The following is a 19,024-nucleotide window of genomic DNA, read 5'->3' as shown; positions in this document are numbered from 1 at the left end:
GTTTGATGTCTGGTGAGGGCTGCTGTCTGCCTTGTTGCTACATCCTCTGGAGGGGACAAATGCCATATCCTCACGTGGTAGAAGGGACAGAAAGGATTGAAGAAACTCCCTTGAGCCAAGGCCCTGATTCTATCCACGAGAGCTCTGCCCTACGACTTAATCACATCGTAAAGGCTCCACCTCTTAATACTATCACATTGGCAGTTAAGTTTCAGCATATGAATTTTGAGGGACACATTCAGACCACAGCAAATGACTTTTGTGTGGAGTGTCACCATCTAAGCACCTCCCTATGGATAGCTTCCCTTAACTCCAAAGTTAAGTTTACAGTGAATACTATTGGTGCCACCCCTCAGTGACTTCTTCCACATCCAGTGAGACATAGCTGTGCCCTCTCTGATGTGAACTGGATTTCAGCCATGGGTCAGGCATCTTTCTATACCTGCCATTTCCCCTATACCTGCCATTCTTATATATATATATATATGTATATATATATATATATATATATATATGTGTATATATATATATATATATATATATATATATACTTTAAGTTCTGGGATACATGTGCACAACTTGCAGGTTTGTTACGTAGGTATACACGTGCCATGTTGGTTTGCTGCACTCATCAACTTGTCATTTACATTAGGTATTTCTCCTAATGCTATCCCTCCCCCAACCCCGCACGCCCTGACAGGCCCCAGTGTGTGATGTTCTCTGCCCTGTGTCCAAGTGTTCTCATTGTTCAGCTCCCACCTATGAGTGAGAACATGTGGTGTTTGTTATTATTTTTGAGACGGAGTCTCCCTCTGTTGCCCAGACTGGAGTGCAGTGGCGCCATCACAGCCCACTGCAATCTTCACCTCCTGCGTTCAAGCAATTCTCCTGCCTCAGCCTCCCGAGTAGCTGGCACTACAGGTATGCCGCACCTTGCCAGGCTAATATTTTTGTATTTTTAGTAGAGACTGGGTTTCACTATGCTGGCCAGGCTGGTCTCGAACTCCCAACGTCGTGATCCACCTGCCTCAGCCTCCCAAAGTGCTGGGATTACAGGGGTGAACCACTGAGCCCAGCCAATATGATTATTTCAAATTTATATTTTATAAAGAATGTTACAGTGGTTGAAATAAATTCCAAACACAAAATTGACACACGATACTTATTGATACATGTTTTCAGAGCAGATCATAAGACTCTCAAAACTGTGTGAAAATCTGAGTCTATTTCATTCAAAATAAAATATCCTAAATTATTTGTTTTGTCTTCTAGTTCCTTAGTTACAAAACACATTTTGCCCGAATTTGTTTTCACTTTTGTAGCTACTCTGTCTGCACAGATATACCAGTTACTCCCCAGATCCAGGCCTGGCATCATTTATTTTCTATGAGATTTTTCCCTATGAACATAGTGTTTCCACTAAAAGAACAATAATTATGTCACACATTTGAATTTAGTCCTCCAAGTGTCCTCCATCACGACAAGTGCTCAATTAATAAGTTAGTTGATCTTTCTCTCATTCCTCCCACACACCCCTCTTCAAATCATTCATCAAAGCATGACAGTTTTCCTCCTTGGGGTTTCACATAACTGTCCTTTACTCTTTGAGGCCCACCCTCTTCTACTTTAATCAAAGCCACCATCAGATCATCCTAAGGCTATTGCAATTATCTGCTAATTGAATTCCCTCCCACTAGACTTTTGGTAATACAACCCATTGCATAATGGACTCCTGATTAATGTTCCTAAAATGGCATTTTGTTTATGTCAGACCCTGCTTGAAAATGAGTACTGCATCTCTATAAAATAAAATTCTATTTTTGAATTTTCAGATGTAAGATCCTTACAAGCTGGCTGCTACCTTCTTTCATTCAAAACCTATTTACTGAGTGCCTAGTATATGCAAGTTACAATTCTTGGTACTAGAGATTTACGTGGAGAAAACAAGACAAAGAACTTACCCTTATAGAGAGAATATTCCAAGGAAGCATTGCTGTTCAAGTTCAAACTTCATTTCTTTGACTCTACACCAATGATCAGGCAGGCTATGCATACTTCAACTTTTCCTCATAGAGCAACTCCAATTCCACCTTGTTGCGATGCCTTCGTCTGAAAAGGGAAATATTCATTCCTTACCTTCCTGTTTATCTGGCGAGGAGGGAAATTCTCTCCTAGAGTAAAGGTTTTGGAGAGGACCTTTATTTCCTCAACCCCTTACTGAGTGCTCATAAAAGGAAAAATTATTTAACTGATAAATTGGTCATATAGAGATAAGTAGATTGATCTCTGTGGCTCAACTTTTTATAGTTTTTTTGTTTTCTTTCTGGAGCAGCTTATTCTCTGGTTACAGTCCTTCTCTTCTTTGCGATAACTAGCCTGTTCCTGAAAGAAACAAAGACCTATGTTTTCTCAACTCTGGCTGTTATGAGCAGATGTACTTAATAAAACTTGTAGGCAGTGTCAGGTAGCCTGCTTGTGTCAGTACCTCTTGTCTCCACCTGGTATCAAGTTTACAACTAGAAGTTACATCTCACTCCTGTGTTCATTTCTCTATTGATTTCAGATTTTCCCTTCCTGCTTTCACACACACAATGATTAAAACTTTCTTTTCACAAATTTTTATAGCATAATACAATATAGCCAAATTACTTGTGTGAATGTTCTCATCACCAAGGGTAAGCAATATTGGTATCATTTATTAAGTTTTTTTATGATTTGTCATTTACACAATATTACATATAACCATATTTAATCCCTTAGGACTAAATTATACTTTGTATTTGGTATTTATATGTAATGATAAGATATTATAGCTTTATATTTTGTGGCTTAAGTGCTATAGAAATCTGTGAAAGGTACACAGGTCAGTCCAAAGTATCTTGAGATGCCTCATAAATGTAATAAAACTGATTGCGGGTTAGGTACATTTCAGGTTTAAACAGACCATGGATGGAAGGCAGATAGTTTGGGATAAGGATATTAGTAGCTGGTAAGAATAAAATATGAAATGAGCAAAAGTAGCCTAGTGAGTTTATGGGAGAAGTATGGAGACAGAAGAAGAATGAAGACATCTTTCTGGGAATTAATGAAAAATAAGTTTAGTTGGTGGCATTGCTCAAATTATAAATAGAGAAAATTAACACATTAATTTTAGACTGTGTGCCATAACACACTAATTTTAGATTGTGTGCCATAAAGACACAGTACTCATCATATATCCCATGCTTTCTCATGCATGTCTCCTTCTCTCATGATGTTATATTAAGTTCATATAACTAGTTATGATCAATGCACCGTGAACAAAAGCGACATATGCCATTTGTGGCCCAAGGTAGCTTAAGGTTTCTATGTCTGCTTTATTCCTATAGTTTTCTGGGTTGGGAACCAAGTGTTAAGAGAGTAACATTAAATCTGAGAGTTATAGGTCCCTATATGTTCACCACATGGAGGAAAACTCTGGCCACTGACAAGGGATAATATGTGAGTGAGAAATAAGCACTTGTTATTAAGCCACTGGGATTAGTTGCAATGCCTAATGTCACCTAAATATAACAAATATAAGTTGATTGATAATGAACTGGGAATCATGATAGACCAAATTTGATATTATTCAGATGATTATCCGATCATAAATTAGCAATAATGAGTAGCATCTAACTTAAATTTAGATCTAGGTACTGTTTGAGTAACTCCCTTCCAGAAAGCTGAGTAAACATACAAGATGCTAATAAATCCTGCAAGCTAATCTTCCAATTAAACAAAGCCTCACGAGGGGTGAGGCACTACCTAATTTCTCTTGTGAGAAATATTTACTGAGCACCTGGCTATGTTCTATTGGGGGTATAGTAGGAATAGTCTACTGGGATGAATTAGATAATTTATCTGTACTTTAAGAGAATATGTGGTATTTGTGTCAGTGACACGAAAACCTATAAAGAAAAGTTAGTATTAACAAAGTGGTGCTAATGAAACTTTTATTTGTATTTTTCAGAAAAAAAAACAAACATATCAGAGATGGTGGGATTTCAGTTAGTCATTAAAGGAGACATAATGGGTTTTTTGAAGAAATGTAGGAAGAGTGGCAAAAACAAAAAAGCAAAAGTAGATATGTGAGATTAATTTCAAAGAACTGTGATTAGAACAATCTGACTGGCATGTATAATATCTATGAAGTAGTAGAGAGATCAATTACTTAAGTGAGATCTTGAGGCCAGAATTTGGGAAATATTAGAAGTTAGAAGTTTTTTTAGATATAAAGATATGAAATATTCTGAAGCAGGGAGCTACATGCGATATTACTCTAGATTCTTTCTTACAAACTGTAAGAAATGTTATTATAAAAAAATGTTATATAGCTCAGAATTGTGTGGGACCCTAAATTATGAATCTCTGGGTAGACTTCTGGGAACAAACCAGAATATGCTGTAGAAGAGGTCTGCAAGAAAACTAGCACTACCAGTTTTTGTATGGTTACCCTTTCTGGACCACGAAATCAGTATAACTGTGACCTCTGCTGTTCATACATGTGTTCAAGTTATGTTCCAGAAAACATCCCTGGCTGTCATTGCTGCCCCCAAACCCAAGTGCCTCCATTACCTTCTTAACTGCATTCTTGTCTGAATCAGACTTTTCTTACTTTTGAGTCAAAAAGTTATACCTGGAAGTCTTATTAGTGGATTCTGGGTCACCTGTCTATGCTCTGACTGCACAGGAGTCTGGAAAAGCAATTTCCTGGCTCTATTTTGGGAAGCTGGTATTTACAAGTAGAAAAATCCTTAAACTTGGCTTTCAGCTCCATCATCTCCTTTAAGCCCTTCTCTCCATTGGTTATTCTAGTTATCCATTCTTCTAATTTTTTTTCAAAGTTTTTAACTTCTTTGCTATTGTTTTGAATTTCCTCTCGTAGCTCAGAGTAGTTTGATCGTCTGAAGCCTTCTTCTCTCAAATCATCAAAGTCATCCTCCACCCAGCTTTGTTCCATTGCTGGTGAGGAACTGCGTTCCTTTGGAGGAGGAGAGGTGCTCTGTTTTTTAGAGTTTCCAGTTTTTTTGGTCTGTTTTTTCCCCATCTTTGTGGTTTTGTGTACTTTTTGTCTTCGATGATGGTGATGTACAGATGGGTTTTTGGTGTGGATGTCCTTTCTGTTTGTTAATTTTCCTTCTACCAGACAAGACCCTCAGCTGCAGGTCTGTTGGAGTTTACCTGACTTTAAACTATACTACAAGGCTACAGTAACCAAAACAGCATGGTACTGGTACCACAACAGAGACATAGATCAATGGAACAGAACAGAGCCCTCAGAAATGATGCCGCATAGCTACAACTATCTGATCTTTGACAAACCTGACAAAAACAAGAAATGGGGAAAGGATTCCCTATTTAATAAATGGTGCTGGGAAAACTGGCTAGCCATATGTAGAAAGCTGCAACTGGATCCCTTCCTTACACCTTATACAAAAATTAATTCAAGATGGATTAAAGACTTATATGTTAGACCTAAAACCATTAAAATCCTACAAGAAAACCTAGGCAATACCATTCAGGACGTAGGCATGGGCAAGGACATCATGTCTAAAACACCAAAAGCAATGGCAACAAAAGCCAAAATCGACAAATGGGATCTCATTAAACTAAAGAGCTTCTGCACAGCAAAAGAAACTATCATCAGAGTGAACAGGCAACCTACACAATGGGAGAACATTTTTGCAACCTACTCATCTGACAAAGGGCTAATATCCAGAATCTACAATGAACTCAAACAAATTTACAAGAAAAAAACAAACAACCCCATCAAAAAGTGGGCAAAGGACATGAACAGACACTTCTCAAAAGAAGACATTTATGCAGCCAAAAAACACATGAAGAAATGCTCCTCATCACTGGCCATCAGAGAAATGCAAATCAAAACCACAGTGAGATACCATCTCACACCAGTTAGAATGGCCATCATTAAAAAATCAGGAAACAACAGGTGCTGGAGAGGATGTGGAGAAATAGGAACACTTTTACACTGTTGGTGGGACTGTAAACTAGTTCAACCATGTGGAAGTCAGTGTGGCGATTCCTCAGGGATCTAGAACTAGAAATACCATTTGACCCAGCCATCCCATTACTGGGTATATACCCAAAGGACTATAAATCATGCTGCTATAAAGACACATGCACACGTATGTTTATTGCGGCACTATTCACAATAGCAAAGACTTGGAACCAACCCAAATGTCCAACAACGATAGACTGGATTAAGAAAATGTGGCACATATACACCATGGAATACTATGCAGCCACAAAAAATGATGAGTTCGTGTCCTTTGTAGGGACATGGATGAAACTGGAAAACATCATTCTCAGTAAACTATCGCAAGGACAAAAAACCAAACACCACGTGTTCTCACTCATAGGTGGGAATTGAACAATGAGAACTCATGGACACAGGAAGGGGAACATCACGCTCCGGGGACTGTTGTGGGGTGGGGGGAGGGGGGAGGGACAGCATTAGGAGATACACCTAATGCTAAATGACGAGTTAATGGGTGCAGGAAATCAACATGGCACATGGATACATATGTAACAAACCTGCACATTGTGCACATGTACCCTAAAACCCTAAAGTATAATAAAAAAAAAAAGAAAAATCCTTAAACATAAGAAATATGTTCAAAAGACCTTCAGAATTAATTTTACAAGTGTCCGCTATGTATGTTCTTAGCTGTGCTTTATTTTATTTTATTTGCTTTGTTTGGTTTTGTTTTTTGAGATGGAGTCTCACTCTGTCACCCAGGCTAGAGCACGCCTCCTGGGTTCAAGCGATTCTTCCACCTCAGCCTCCCGAGCTGGGATTACAGGTGCATGCCACCATACCCAGCTGATTTTTGTATTTTTAGTAGAGACGGGGTTTCACCATGTTGGCCAGGCTGGCCTCAAACCCCTGGTCTCAAGTGGACCACCTGCTCAGCCTCCCAAAGTTTTGAGATTACAGGCGTGAGCCACTGTGCCCAATTAATCTCCTGGAGATGAATGGACAATGAGGAAAAAGAGACAAAAATGTATGTTAGTTAAGAGACTATGGCAATAAAAAGCAACATGATCCTAAAGACAGCTCCTGAGAGAAAGTAATAAATGATGCCAGATAAAGGAAAATATATAAGGCTTAATTAATTATATAATAATATAATAATTAAATATATGAGGCTCTTGGACACTGATTGAACTATAGGATGGGACAAAAAAATAATCCAGTGTCCGTATCCATGAAAGTTTGACCCTGTGTATATGAAAGATGATAGTATTATGAAAGTTAATGGGAAATTTAGGAGAGGGAGTTAATTTGGAAGAAGAAGTGATGATTTGAGTTTCAAATACATTGAGAAGGAGATGAACTAACATAGCAAAATTACAAAATAAGAAAATTCAAAAAGATTGCAAAAACCTAAAGCCATTGTTTTCCTTCTAAGATTTTCTAAAATATCTAGTTTAAAGAGACCGAAAAAGCAGGATGTTACTTAGTTTTAGCTGGGTAAATAAAGGTCTAATTTAATTATCTGAGTTGGAGAAATTCACTATAGTGTTATGTTAATACAGTGTTCTCTAATTTCACTGTAGCAAAACCAGAGGAAATTAATTCCTTAGGAAGATTATGAGGTCTGTTAGGTATTGGGATGGACTCTGGAAGACTGAAATGTCCTCTGAAGATCTCTAAATATGATAGCACTTCTGCCTCTCTAGTTTTATTTAGAAGTAATGCAAGTTGAAGTCCAAGGGTAAGAGACAATGATGTGAGTTTTTAAAACCATCTGCAGTATTGTAGTTCTACAGTTTTTTTAAAGATTGCCCAATTTTCATGAAATTGCAGGTGTAGCATATGAAAGCCATTTCCTTCCTTAATGTGTAAGAAGCTCTCATGATTGCTTAGAAAACTCTCCTACAAACCACAACTTCTTAATGAAAAATGATCTTAAGTAGTCTCCAAGAGTTAAGAGAGAAAACTGTTTCCTACTATTTTACATGAAATTTTTTGCAATTATAATGGGTTTCTCAATCATAACGAGCCCAAAGTAACAACAAAAAAACTGCTCTTTTATCGACTGTTAGAAGAATGATCCCTTAAGTTCAATATTGTCCTCAACTTAAATTCACCAGTGACCTGCTTAATTACATAAGATGCAGTTATTGTAGTCATTATCCTTGGTTAACCAAGAACAGACAGAGGAGAAAAAAATACGTTCTTTAAAACAGCTGTGTTCTAGTAATTTGGAAATGTTTATGTCACTAATTTTGAGGAGTACAAAGATGTAAATAGTTAATAGTGAATTTAAAGATCTGTCATTGCAAAAACTAGAGCAGTAATATACATATTGTGTTAAAAGTAAAAAGTGATTAGATGCTTTGTATTTCTGAAAAGAAAATAAGTAATTACATATTTGAAGGCTTCTGAGATAAAATTCCCCAAGATACACATGTATTTAAAGAAGACTAACAGACAGACAACTATTCTCCAAAACCAGCTGAATAAATCAACTCAGTAAAGACTCATAGGAATAGAAACCTTAATTTGTGGAGCTAATGTGTTTATAAGTCCTAAATTGGTCAGGTTAGCTTAATTGAAATGGTGACTGTGCAAGCCTGTTTGTTTTAACAGACTCCAAGTATTAAGATTTGCTGAATATAAACCTGTAAGTTGCCGGGCGCGGTGGCTCAAGCTTGTAATCCCAGCACTTTGGGAGGCCGAAGCGGGCAGATCACGAGGTCAGGAGATCGAGACCACGGTGAAACTCCGTCTCTACTAAAAATACAAAAAATTAGCCGGGCGTGGTGGCGGGCGCCTGTAGTCCCAGCTACTCGGAGAGGCTCAGCCAGGAGAATGGCGTGAACCCGGGAGGCGGAGCTTGCAGTGAGCCGAGATTGCGCCACTGCACTCCAGCCTGGGCGACAGAGCGAGACTCCATCTCAAAAAAATAAAATAAACAATGAAATTCAAAAACCTTTTTTAAAAAAAAAACACCTGTAAGTTAAAGGGGAGTTAATAATTAGCTCTCATCCACTCTAGAATCAGTATCCATAGTTTAAAAATGATTTGGGGGCAAGAAGAGTAGGAAGAAAGTGTTGGTTAGTAAGAAAAAAACTATTTTTTCCAACAATGAAAAATTCAATCACACATTGACAACATCGATTTTTGTAAAATACCTCGGTGCTTGACTGAATGTTATTAATTCGCCATATTTTCAACCCAAATGGCCCCTAAGTGTAAAGCAGGTACTCAGGACAGCCTCATATCTTCTGAAGATCACTAGGAACCATTTAATTGGCATCAATAGTGATATAGTTATTCTCTTTGTTGAAGTCACAGTGAAATATTTATTGAGCACCAACTAGATGCAAGGCATCCTACCAAAAGGTGAGCAGCTGTAATCTCACTGACATGTGTAGGAGGAATCACCTCCTAAAGATGGCCATACTGCATGTGGCAAGAATTGCATGCCATGAGATTTTTGCACCCAAGCATACCTTTCTCAGCTCATGGGAAAGAATCTCACGCAAAGACAGATTTAATACTGGCTAACGGTTCCTGTTTCTAATATTTGGATGAGCCTGTCATCCAAATATCAGATATGGTTCTGATTTGTGTGCAGCTGCGTTCACTGCACAGTTAATGTCAGTGTGAATCTGGACATTTTTCTTTTAATTGGTCTGATCATTTAGCCTCTGTGGTAGACAGAATAATTCCACATATTTCCCCATCCCCAATCACAAAAATGTCCACATCCTAATCACCAGAACCTATGGATATTTTACCTTATATGGCAAAAAGATACTTTGTAGATTTAATGAAGGCAGGCGTTTTGAGATAAAGAGATTATTCTAGATTATCTCCTTGTTCCCAGTGTATTCACATGGTATTTATAATAGGGTGGAAACAGGGTAAAGGTCAGAAAAAGGAGATGTGAAGATGACTAGAGATTGGAGTGCTGGTTTCGAAGATGAAAGGATCCAGGGGCCAAGAAATACGGGTGGCTTTTAGAAGCTGGGAAGAGAAAAGAAATGGATTCTTCTCTAAATCCAAAGGACCATAACCCTGTGAATGCATTCGATGTGTCTTCTGCTCTGTGGAAATATAAGAAAATAACTCTTCAGTATTTTAAGCCACTAAATTTGTGGTAATACGTTACAACTGCAATAGGAAATTAACACAGACTTCATCAAATGGCAGATGAAGGAATCCTTTTTATTCAGTTTTCGAAATAAAAGTTATATATAATAAAATGACAAATATAGGTAACATTGTGAAATGGCTATCAAAATCAAGCTGATTAGCATGCTCATCACCTTACATAGGGGTGTGTGTGTGTGTGTGTGTGTGTGTGTGTGTGTACGGTGAGAATATTTAAGATCTACTCTCTTAACAAATTTCAAGTGCCCAATAACTTATTATTAACTATTGGCACCACGCTGTACATTAGGTCTCTAGAACACATTCATCTTATTGAAAAGTTTTTACCCATTGACCAACACTTTTCATTACCTAATTTCTCCTATCCTTGGTAATCATCCTCCTAACTCTCTGTTTCAATGAGCATACATCAAAACACTACTTTGCATAACTTAAATATGTATAATTTTATGTGTCAATTGTTCCTCAATAAATCTGGGAAAATTACAGATGTTAACGAATATTAGTTTGATAGGTTTTAACAATTTTATATCCCACATAACCACCATGAGAATTAAGGTATAGATTTTTGCCATCATCCCATTTGTCTTTTCTGATCACAGACTCAACACAGTTCTGCAAACCATAGACATGTCTATTAAAATAGGCAGTTATATCAGTAAAGGGAAGTAAAAACAGGACAAATATTGATTTACATAAATATCAATGAATGACTATTAGTATCTGATGACAAAAAATACTCTTCTTGAGCAGACCCTACTAGCAACCTACCAGATGTTCATTATCACCTTTCTTTTTTAACAATTTTGTAATGAGTAACATATTCAGGTTGAAAATTTATATTTTCTAGTATTCCATGCAGGTAAGGGTGGCTATCTGATAAAATTTGGGTCCTTCGGATGTAAATAAAAATTTGTCTGAACTTTTTTTCTCTGTATTTTTTCTTCTCTTAATTTGGGCATAACCCTTCTACTGTATTGTTTCTTCTGTTAATTGGCTGGAAGGAAAGCATTATTGCTACAGTTGGAGCAGCCATTTATTGGGGGAATATAGGTGAAGGGCTGAGACTACCACTGTAACCTCATCCTGTTCATCCTTGAGCTGATTACTCTACTACAGGATATCTTTATTTTCGGCTTTCTTGTTAAACAAGAAAAATAAACCCTTTGTTAGTTACTAAGAGTCAAATCCTAGTCTTAGCTAATATACTTGCCTAAGGATATTTACAATCTTTTTTTTTTTTTTTTTTGAGACGGAGTCTCGCTCTGTCGCCCAGGCTGGAGTGCAGTGGTGCAATCTCGGCTCACTGCAAGCTCCACCTCCTGGGTTCACGCCATTCTCCTGCCTCAGCCTCTCCTTGTAGCTGGGACTACAGGCGCCCGCCACCACGCCCGGCTAATTTTTTTTTTTGTATTTTTTAGTAGAGACGGGGTTTCACCGTGGTCTCGATCTCCTGACCTCGTGATCCGCCCACCTCGGCCTCCCAAAGTGCTGGGATTACAAGCGTGAGCCACCGCGCCCGGCCTATTTACAATCTTTAAACATGTCAGAACCAAAGTCACAAAATGACTAATAATAAAATAAAATATCTGAGGCTGTGTTTAAATTGAGTGGTTCTGGTATTAACTACTACAGATTCATACAGTTCTATTTACAAAGGAAAATCTCATACAGAATTGGAACTGGAGCTAGGCACCTAACTTGAAAATAAAAGAGTAAAACAAGTAAATTGGGAGAAAAAAAAGATGGCATTCAGTACCATGAAGGTGGCATGGACAAGACTGTAGACAAAGGTATTCTATAGCTATGCTTGGAAGCACAGCCAATAGGGTTTTTGACTTTGAAAGTGTAGTGTATTAACATTGCCCTGTATATATTTTCTAATGACTAGAAACTTTACTTTTATAACACTGCCCTGTAATATTTTTATTCAATATTTATTTCATCCTAGAAATTTAGTACAAGCAATATATTTTGTTCAATATGTTTTCCGAGTTCTAGACACGTCCTTGAAACATAGATGATAATCATTTTTTGTTGAATAAATTAATATATGTATTTGGAGCAGTGATAAGAGATAAAAATGAAGAAATAACTTGTTATATAATTGTGGAGAACTCAACACAAGATATTCTAAGGGAAAAAATATTTTTTGAGCTAGAACTTGAAAAAAATGCAGTGGTATCTTTCAAAATTAAATTATTACTGGTTTAATAATACATCAAAGATAAAAGAACGGATCCCTAGTTAGAAAATCTATAGAATCTACTAAGATAGAAATGAATGTGCCCTGAATTAGAACAATGAAATAAAGAACCTAAACAAGGCGGCAAAGGAAAACATCTAATAATGAAGGATCCACAAAACAATAAATGTATATATGCAGAGAAATATCAGATGTTTTTCAATGTTAAAATTAGAGAAACGGAGTAAATAATACCATCCTTTTCAGAAATAAGTAATTTGCTTCGAGTTGAATGAAATATGTGTGGCTTTGTATATACTGAGTTTGTGAGATTGCAGATGAAGGTGTTGAGGGAGAAGTGATCAGCAGGTATACAGACGTGATAATGAGATTTAGAGAAAGGTAAACTTGAAGATACAATTTTTAGCTAAAGAATTTTAACTACTGGCCGGGCACGGTGGCTCACGCCTGTAATCCCAGCACTTTGGGAGGCTGAGGCGGGCAGATCACGAGGTCAGGAGATCGAGACCATCCTGGCTAACACGGTGAAACCCCATCTCTAATAAAAATACAAAAAATTAGCCGGGCGTGGTGGCGGGCGCCTGTAGTCCCAGCTACCCGGGAGGCTGAGGCAGGAGAATGGCGGGAACCCAGGAGGCGGAGCTTGCAGTGAGCCGAGATTGCGCCACTGCACTCCAGCCTGGGCGAAAGAGCGAGACTCCGTCTCAAAAAAAAAAAAAAAAGTTTAACTACTAATAAACTATTAGAAAAGAACTGATCAAAAACAGAGCTTTATGGTTTTACGACATTGGAATATGATCTCTCTAATGAGATGTTAGTAAAAGAGGTCATTTAGAGTGACTGAGAAGGAACTGATAGCTAAAAGGGGAAATGTAATCGAAGAGTTTCAAATAAAAAAGAGAACCAACTTAAAAAATGCCATAGAGAGATCAAAGAAAACAAGTTATTCAAAGAACTCTGAATTCAATAAAACAACAGGATTTTTTTTTTTTTTTTGTCTTTAAAGAAATGTCAGTAACGGTGTGGGAGAATAAGTGGTTCCTGAAGAAATGAAAGTGGTAGACATAGGCTATTCTTTGATGATTTGGGTAGTAAAAATAGAGAACCATGTGAGATGGTACCTGGAAGCCATGTTTGTATTGAAAACTAAAAAATGTCTGAGAATTTACCGTTTTTTCTAGAAAATAATTTAGCCTGCTACAATTTCATGAATGCCAGCAGAAGACACACACTGCTGGATGAGAAACAGAGAATGTTATTACTCACAGCAATAGCTTTGTATCCGTGAATTATCAATATTGGCACCAGTACCTAGGGTCCTAATGCTAGGCGATATGCATGCATATATATTAAGTTTAATTACAGAGAAAGAGCCAATAGCTTAGGTAACTCATTCGCAATTGTCCAAAAGCTTGTCTGAGCTTTGTCATGATTGAAGACATTATCATTATAACACTGCACAGTAAAGAAACTTGCTCCTTGCTCCAAAGGAAGATGCTATCTCTCTCTTTTCAAAGCTGCTTGTTATTAAAAAAAAAATCATTGAAGAGATAGTCCAGAAGAAAGTCAGTCAATGCCTGGGCTTGCAAGACATGCAGAAATATGAAAGATCCATGAAGAATTCTCTCTCAATAATTAGTTTGGAACATAAATATTTAATACATGAGAAACTTTAGAATATTTGTTAGCAGAAATGCAAAATCTCTAGAGAAAACATTTATTGGTATGGGAGGAGGGAGAAATAAAAGTCCTTAAGCAAGTACTTAGATTACCATTAAGCAGATAGGAAAGTAACATTGCCAGAAATCGGTAGATTTCGTGATATTTTAGTTTGAAGAGAAAAAAAAATCAAAGAGCCACGTCAATATTTATAGAAAATTAAGAACTGAAGCAATTTTCTGTGACTAAGTAGATGCAGAGAAGATTTCAATAGGCATATATCACAGCCTATAAATTATTACATGAACTATGAAACAAAGAAAAAATTAGGTTTGTGGACATGCTGCAAACTCAGCAGCAATAAATCCTGTTTATAGAATATTGTTGAATTTAAGCATAAGGATGTGTATTACTTTCTTGAATTCTCTCAGGCAGGTTTGTCAGTAAACATGGGTTTCACCAGTAGGACATAACTTGAAACTGAGAACTATGTGATGAAATGTATTTAGCTACTGAGTCATAGGAATAGAAGACAGATACTTAAACATGAAAAACCACAGTTTGACCTCAGGGAGGTTACAAGGCAGAATTTAACTGTTAACGTCTTTATGTTTTGACAATCATCTATTTTTAGGTTTATTTAAAGGAGAATATGTAAAATGGACTGATCAAGTTATTCTACTCTGGGCACTTATAGCCCAGTAATTACATAGTTGTATGGTCACTTGGATTAAAATATCTCTATTTCCTATATTACCTAATTTGTTTGTTTTTTAAATTAGAAATTCAAGCAAATTGAAATGATTTGGAAAAACTAATCATGTTATATATAAACTTAAAAGGTGATTTACTAAGCAGTTAAGTTAAACTTCTCAACTAATCATTGACACATTCAATTATGAAGTGAGCTTTAACAATTGTGTTCTCATCAGCATGTTAGTAGGAGATCATTAATGTCCCGTTTCCATTTGTTCTTGGCAATTTAAGCAGTTTATATATCCACAGATCATGACAGAGGGAACCTATAAAAGCCTCCTGCAGAGAATAGCTCCTATATCTATTATTCTCCGCATGGTTTTGGGGTAAATCTCAGTTTACCACCATATAAGCTGTGTTGTTAGATGCTGGACCCTGTCTCCCTGGCCTATCATAGTCTCAAGACCGCAAGTTCTAACACCAATACTTTCTTTGAATTACTAGTACCATTCTCATTTCTTCCCTCATTGTTCTGCAATTCAAGATCATTCAGCACTTCCAGTGGAAAAAAATCCATGCTAATTTATCTAGAGTTTGTTCATTATATTCCCAGTTTTTTCCTTGTATTGCATATGTTTCGTTGCATATTCAGAAACCTCTACACTTTTTAAATCCTACTGCAAGTAATCATTCGTGTCTTGCATATTTATGATGTAATACTGTAGCACAGTTTCAAAAGCTTTTTAATTTATTCAATAATTCTTTCAAAGGCTTTGCTGCTCTTGCTGCAATTTCTCAAAAGTACGTTTTGCTTTTGCAAAATGGTCTTCATACTCTATATATTTCAATATTCACATACTTCATTGTTCTGTGCTTTGTGTATTTCTATATATCGATGAATGGGTTTCTCTCTCTCTCCAGCTCTCCCTCTTTCTCCCTTTTTCTTTCACTTGCTCCTTCACCGATTATCTACTATTAAGCTGCCAGCATTTATATCATCTACCATGAAGGCTCCACACTTTCTTATCTACTGTCCTTCGATTATTTCATATTATTATCTTTTTTATTGTATTTATTCGGGATGAAAATAACTACTAATTTTACCTTGAAATATGATTTGAAATTGAAAGAAAAAAGCTAGCACCCAAGCAAACCAAACCTCTGAAATAATGTAAGCTCTCTGTCTCTGTGGTGTTCGTTTCTAGACTTTATTTAGACACTCTAGCAACCACACACAATTTTACTTCAAAGATATTGGACTACCTCTCCATGGATTTACAAAACATGTGCTTTGACCAGGAGGTGACACTATAAACATTTACCAACCAATGTAGCACAGGGAGTGGAACAACACAGAGAAATTGCAGCTGAAGTCTGAAGCTGAGTTTTACGGGCTACTTACTTTGACGCCAACTAGTCCAGCTGTTACTTTGGGTGAGAGTAGGAAACAGGACCTTAGTAGTTAGGGATGAGACAAGTTGCTGCCAGGGATGGTTACTGGCAAACTTGGTCAGACTAATTTCTATATCGTAACAGTGAAGGCCATGCCAATGCACTCTGGCTAAAAATTAGCCATATCACAACCCCTTGTTACTTTCTGGTTTTTTTTGTTGTTGTTGTTGTTTGTTTGTTTTTGTTTTGTTTTTCTGAGACGGAGTCTGGCTCTGTCACCCAGGCTGGAGTGCAGTGGCGCGATCTCGGCTCACTGCAACCTCTACCTTCCAGGTTCAAGTGATTCTCCTGCTTCAGCCTCCCGAGTAGCTGGGACTACAGGCATGCACCTCTATGCTGGGCTAATTTTTGTATTTTTAGTAGAGGCAGGGTTTCACCATGTTGGCCAGGATGGTCTCGATCTCTTGACCTCGTCATCTGCCCGCCTCGGCCTCCCAGCGTGCTGGGATTACAGGTGTGAGCCAATGCGCCTGGCCACTACTTTTTAATCAGTAAAAAATTCCAGAATAAATCCCTTTAATATTGTCTACAAATTTACAACGTAAAATCCACCTGGAACTTTTGCTAATAGTTTAATATAGGGATCAGACTTATTCCCTATAGATCAAAATCTCTAGAGGAGAAGTCTGGACAGTTATAAATTTCACAATCGCAACAGGCGATACTTATTACTAGGGAAGTTCAGAAAAGAGTGACTTCATGTGATCCTCACTACAGCTTTATAAATTGGACAGTACAGAAATTATGACGCCTATTTTCAAAAGAGAAATTGAAACACATCAAGATTTCATAAGTTGTACAATAATGAGAACCAAGTCTTCTGTTTCTAATTACAATAGTCTTCAGATTACTAGATCAGATTATTTCCTTGGGCTGAAAACCTATAAAAACTAGTAGCTTTTCTCCTCAAACTTTATTTTTGTGTGTTTACCTGTTTTTTTCTCAATGTCATATTTTTATTATAGAAGATCAACTATTTGAAAATCATTTAGTATTCTTTGTATTTGTGCTATTTTCAAAAGTAAATATAAAATATAAGCTTCATTAGCAAAATATTAGGAGTAATTTTTATCATTCAATGTTCTTTTGTAAATGAAAATTAATACAAAATAGAAAAACTTTAATTCATCTAAAATGCACATGAATTTAAAAGTAAAATAAAAATAATATTGAAAAATAATGGCTGTTTACCATCTCTCTTTTCATCACTTATTTGTGCTACAGAGTACTGTTTTTGATGGTTGGTTTTTGAAAATAATTATGGAGAATTTGTTAGCCTGTTTGTAAACGACTTGTTTTATTTTCTTACTTGAGTTTATTATATATTGTTTCCAATCAATAGAAGACTAGTAGGTATCAAATATACACAGAGGACAATGGACAACATTAGCTGAATGAGTTCAATTAATGAATAGTTAATGAATTATTGAAACTGGGCAATGCAATACACAATCTGAAACTTGTGGCATGTCATGCATTGAAAAATCTGAAGGTGGTGGTATGTCACGCATTTCTAAGCCATCTGCTAGAGAATTCAGTCCAAGTCACTTTGCCAATTAAAAAAAAATATTGTCAGGCCCATCAATAACCAACTGGAAAGACAGGCATTGCACTAGACTGTTCTGAACTTTCAGATGACAAATGTTTTTATATTGGCTAGAACTTCAATGGAAAACTGGATAAGTAGATATATCAATGTGACTGTTAAACTCAAATGTTGAAAATTAGGAATCCATCATTAGATGGATCATTTTGTCTCAAAAAAAAAGAATTTAGAATTGGGTCAAATAATATGAGGTTGTTTCTGAGGACTTCATCCTTCACTTAGACATAAAAGGTGTTTGAATGCTAAACAAATTGAGCAATTTGCTGAACGTTTCAGAGATTGTTGGAAGATACAGTTATATAAGGTCACGATGCTAGAGCAATTGAGAATTTTACTTGTTTATTTGTCTTATGTGGATATTCAATCCAGTTTTCTTTAAAATGAGTTCATTGAACCACATATCAAAATTATTACAGTGTTTGTCATAAATGCATATTCCTGAGCTTCTCTAAAAAATATTAACTAACTGGTATCTCTATATTTATTTTGAGCATTCAGGATGCTTCACATGAACACTGAGGTTTTAGAGCCACTGCTTTATATTTATTAAATTAGATGTTTTTCTATAGGACTATGTCCTAAATATTTATAGACAAGGTTCATACTTCTATAAATATTCAAATTTACTATGTGATTTGAAGAGAATTGGAAGAATTTCTACTCAAAAGACAAGGCTACCATAAATTCTCCACCAAACCTGAAACTCATTTTGTAAGATTTATTTCCTCAGATTAAATCAAACTATGTTTATACATCTTCTTTAACTGAGCCTTCTCTTAAAGGTAATAAATATTAATAAACATGATAGGAATAATTTTAACAGTCTGCTAAAAATTATTTATTAGAAATCTCTCCTCCATAGGTGCTTGAGAGCAAGGAATCAGGGAGTGAATGTTTTGATGATAAGACAGAACACAGTAGCATATTTTTACCTATACTGTACTTACATTTTGCCTTTTATTGTAATCAGCTATATGTACATGTGTAATCTGACCTTCTGGCTTATAATTTCTTAAAAGGCAGGGGGTGTTTTCTTCATCTTTCTGTCTCCAGGGCTCCAGGGCCTGCTGGAGTGTTTGACACATCATGATTTATTATCTGAATAATAATATCATTATAACTTAATTAAGGGAAAAAAACATGGGTTAATGTTTGGGGAAAACCAAGCTACTGAGATGTTATGGTAGGCTACCTTAAAAGAGAAACCAAGACAATCAAAAGGTGAGAGGAAAAATAG

This window comes from Symphalangus syndactylus, chromosome 21 (genome assembly GCF_028878055.3).
Source record: "Symphalangus syndactylus isolate Jambi chromosome 21, NHGRI_mSymSyn1-v2.1_pri, whole genome shotgun sequence".
Taxonomy (NCBI): domain Eukaryota; kingdom Metazoa; phylum Chordata; class Mammalia; order Primates; family Hylobatidae; genus Symphalangus; species Symphalangus syndactylus.
This window is presented reverse-complemented; position numbering follows the sequence as displayed.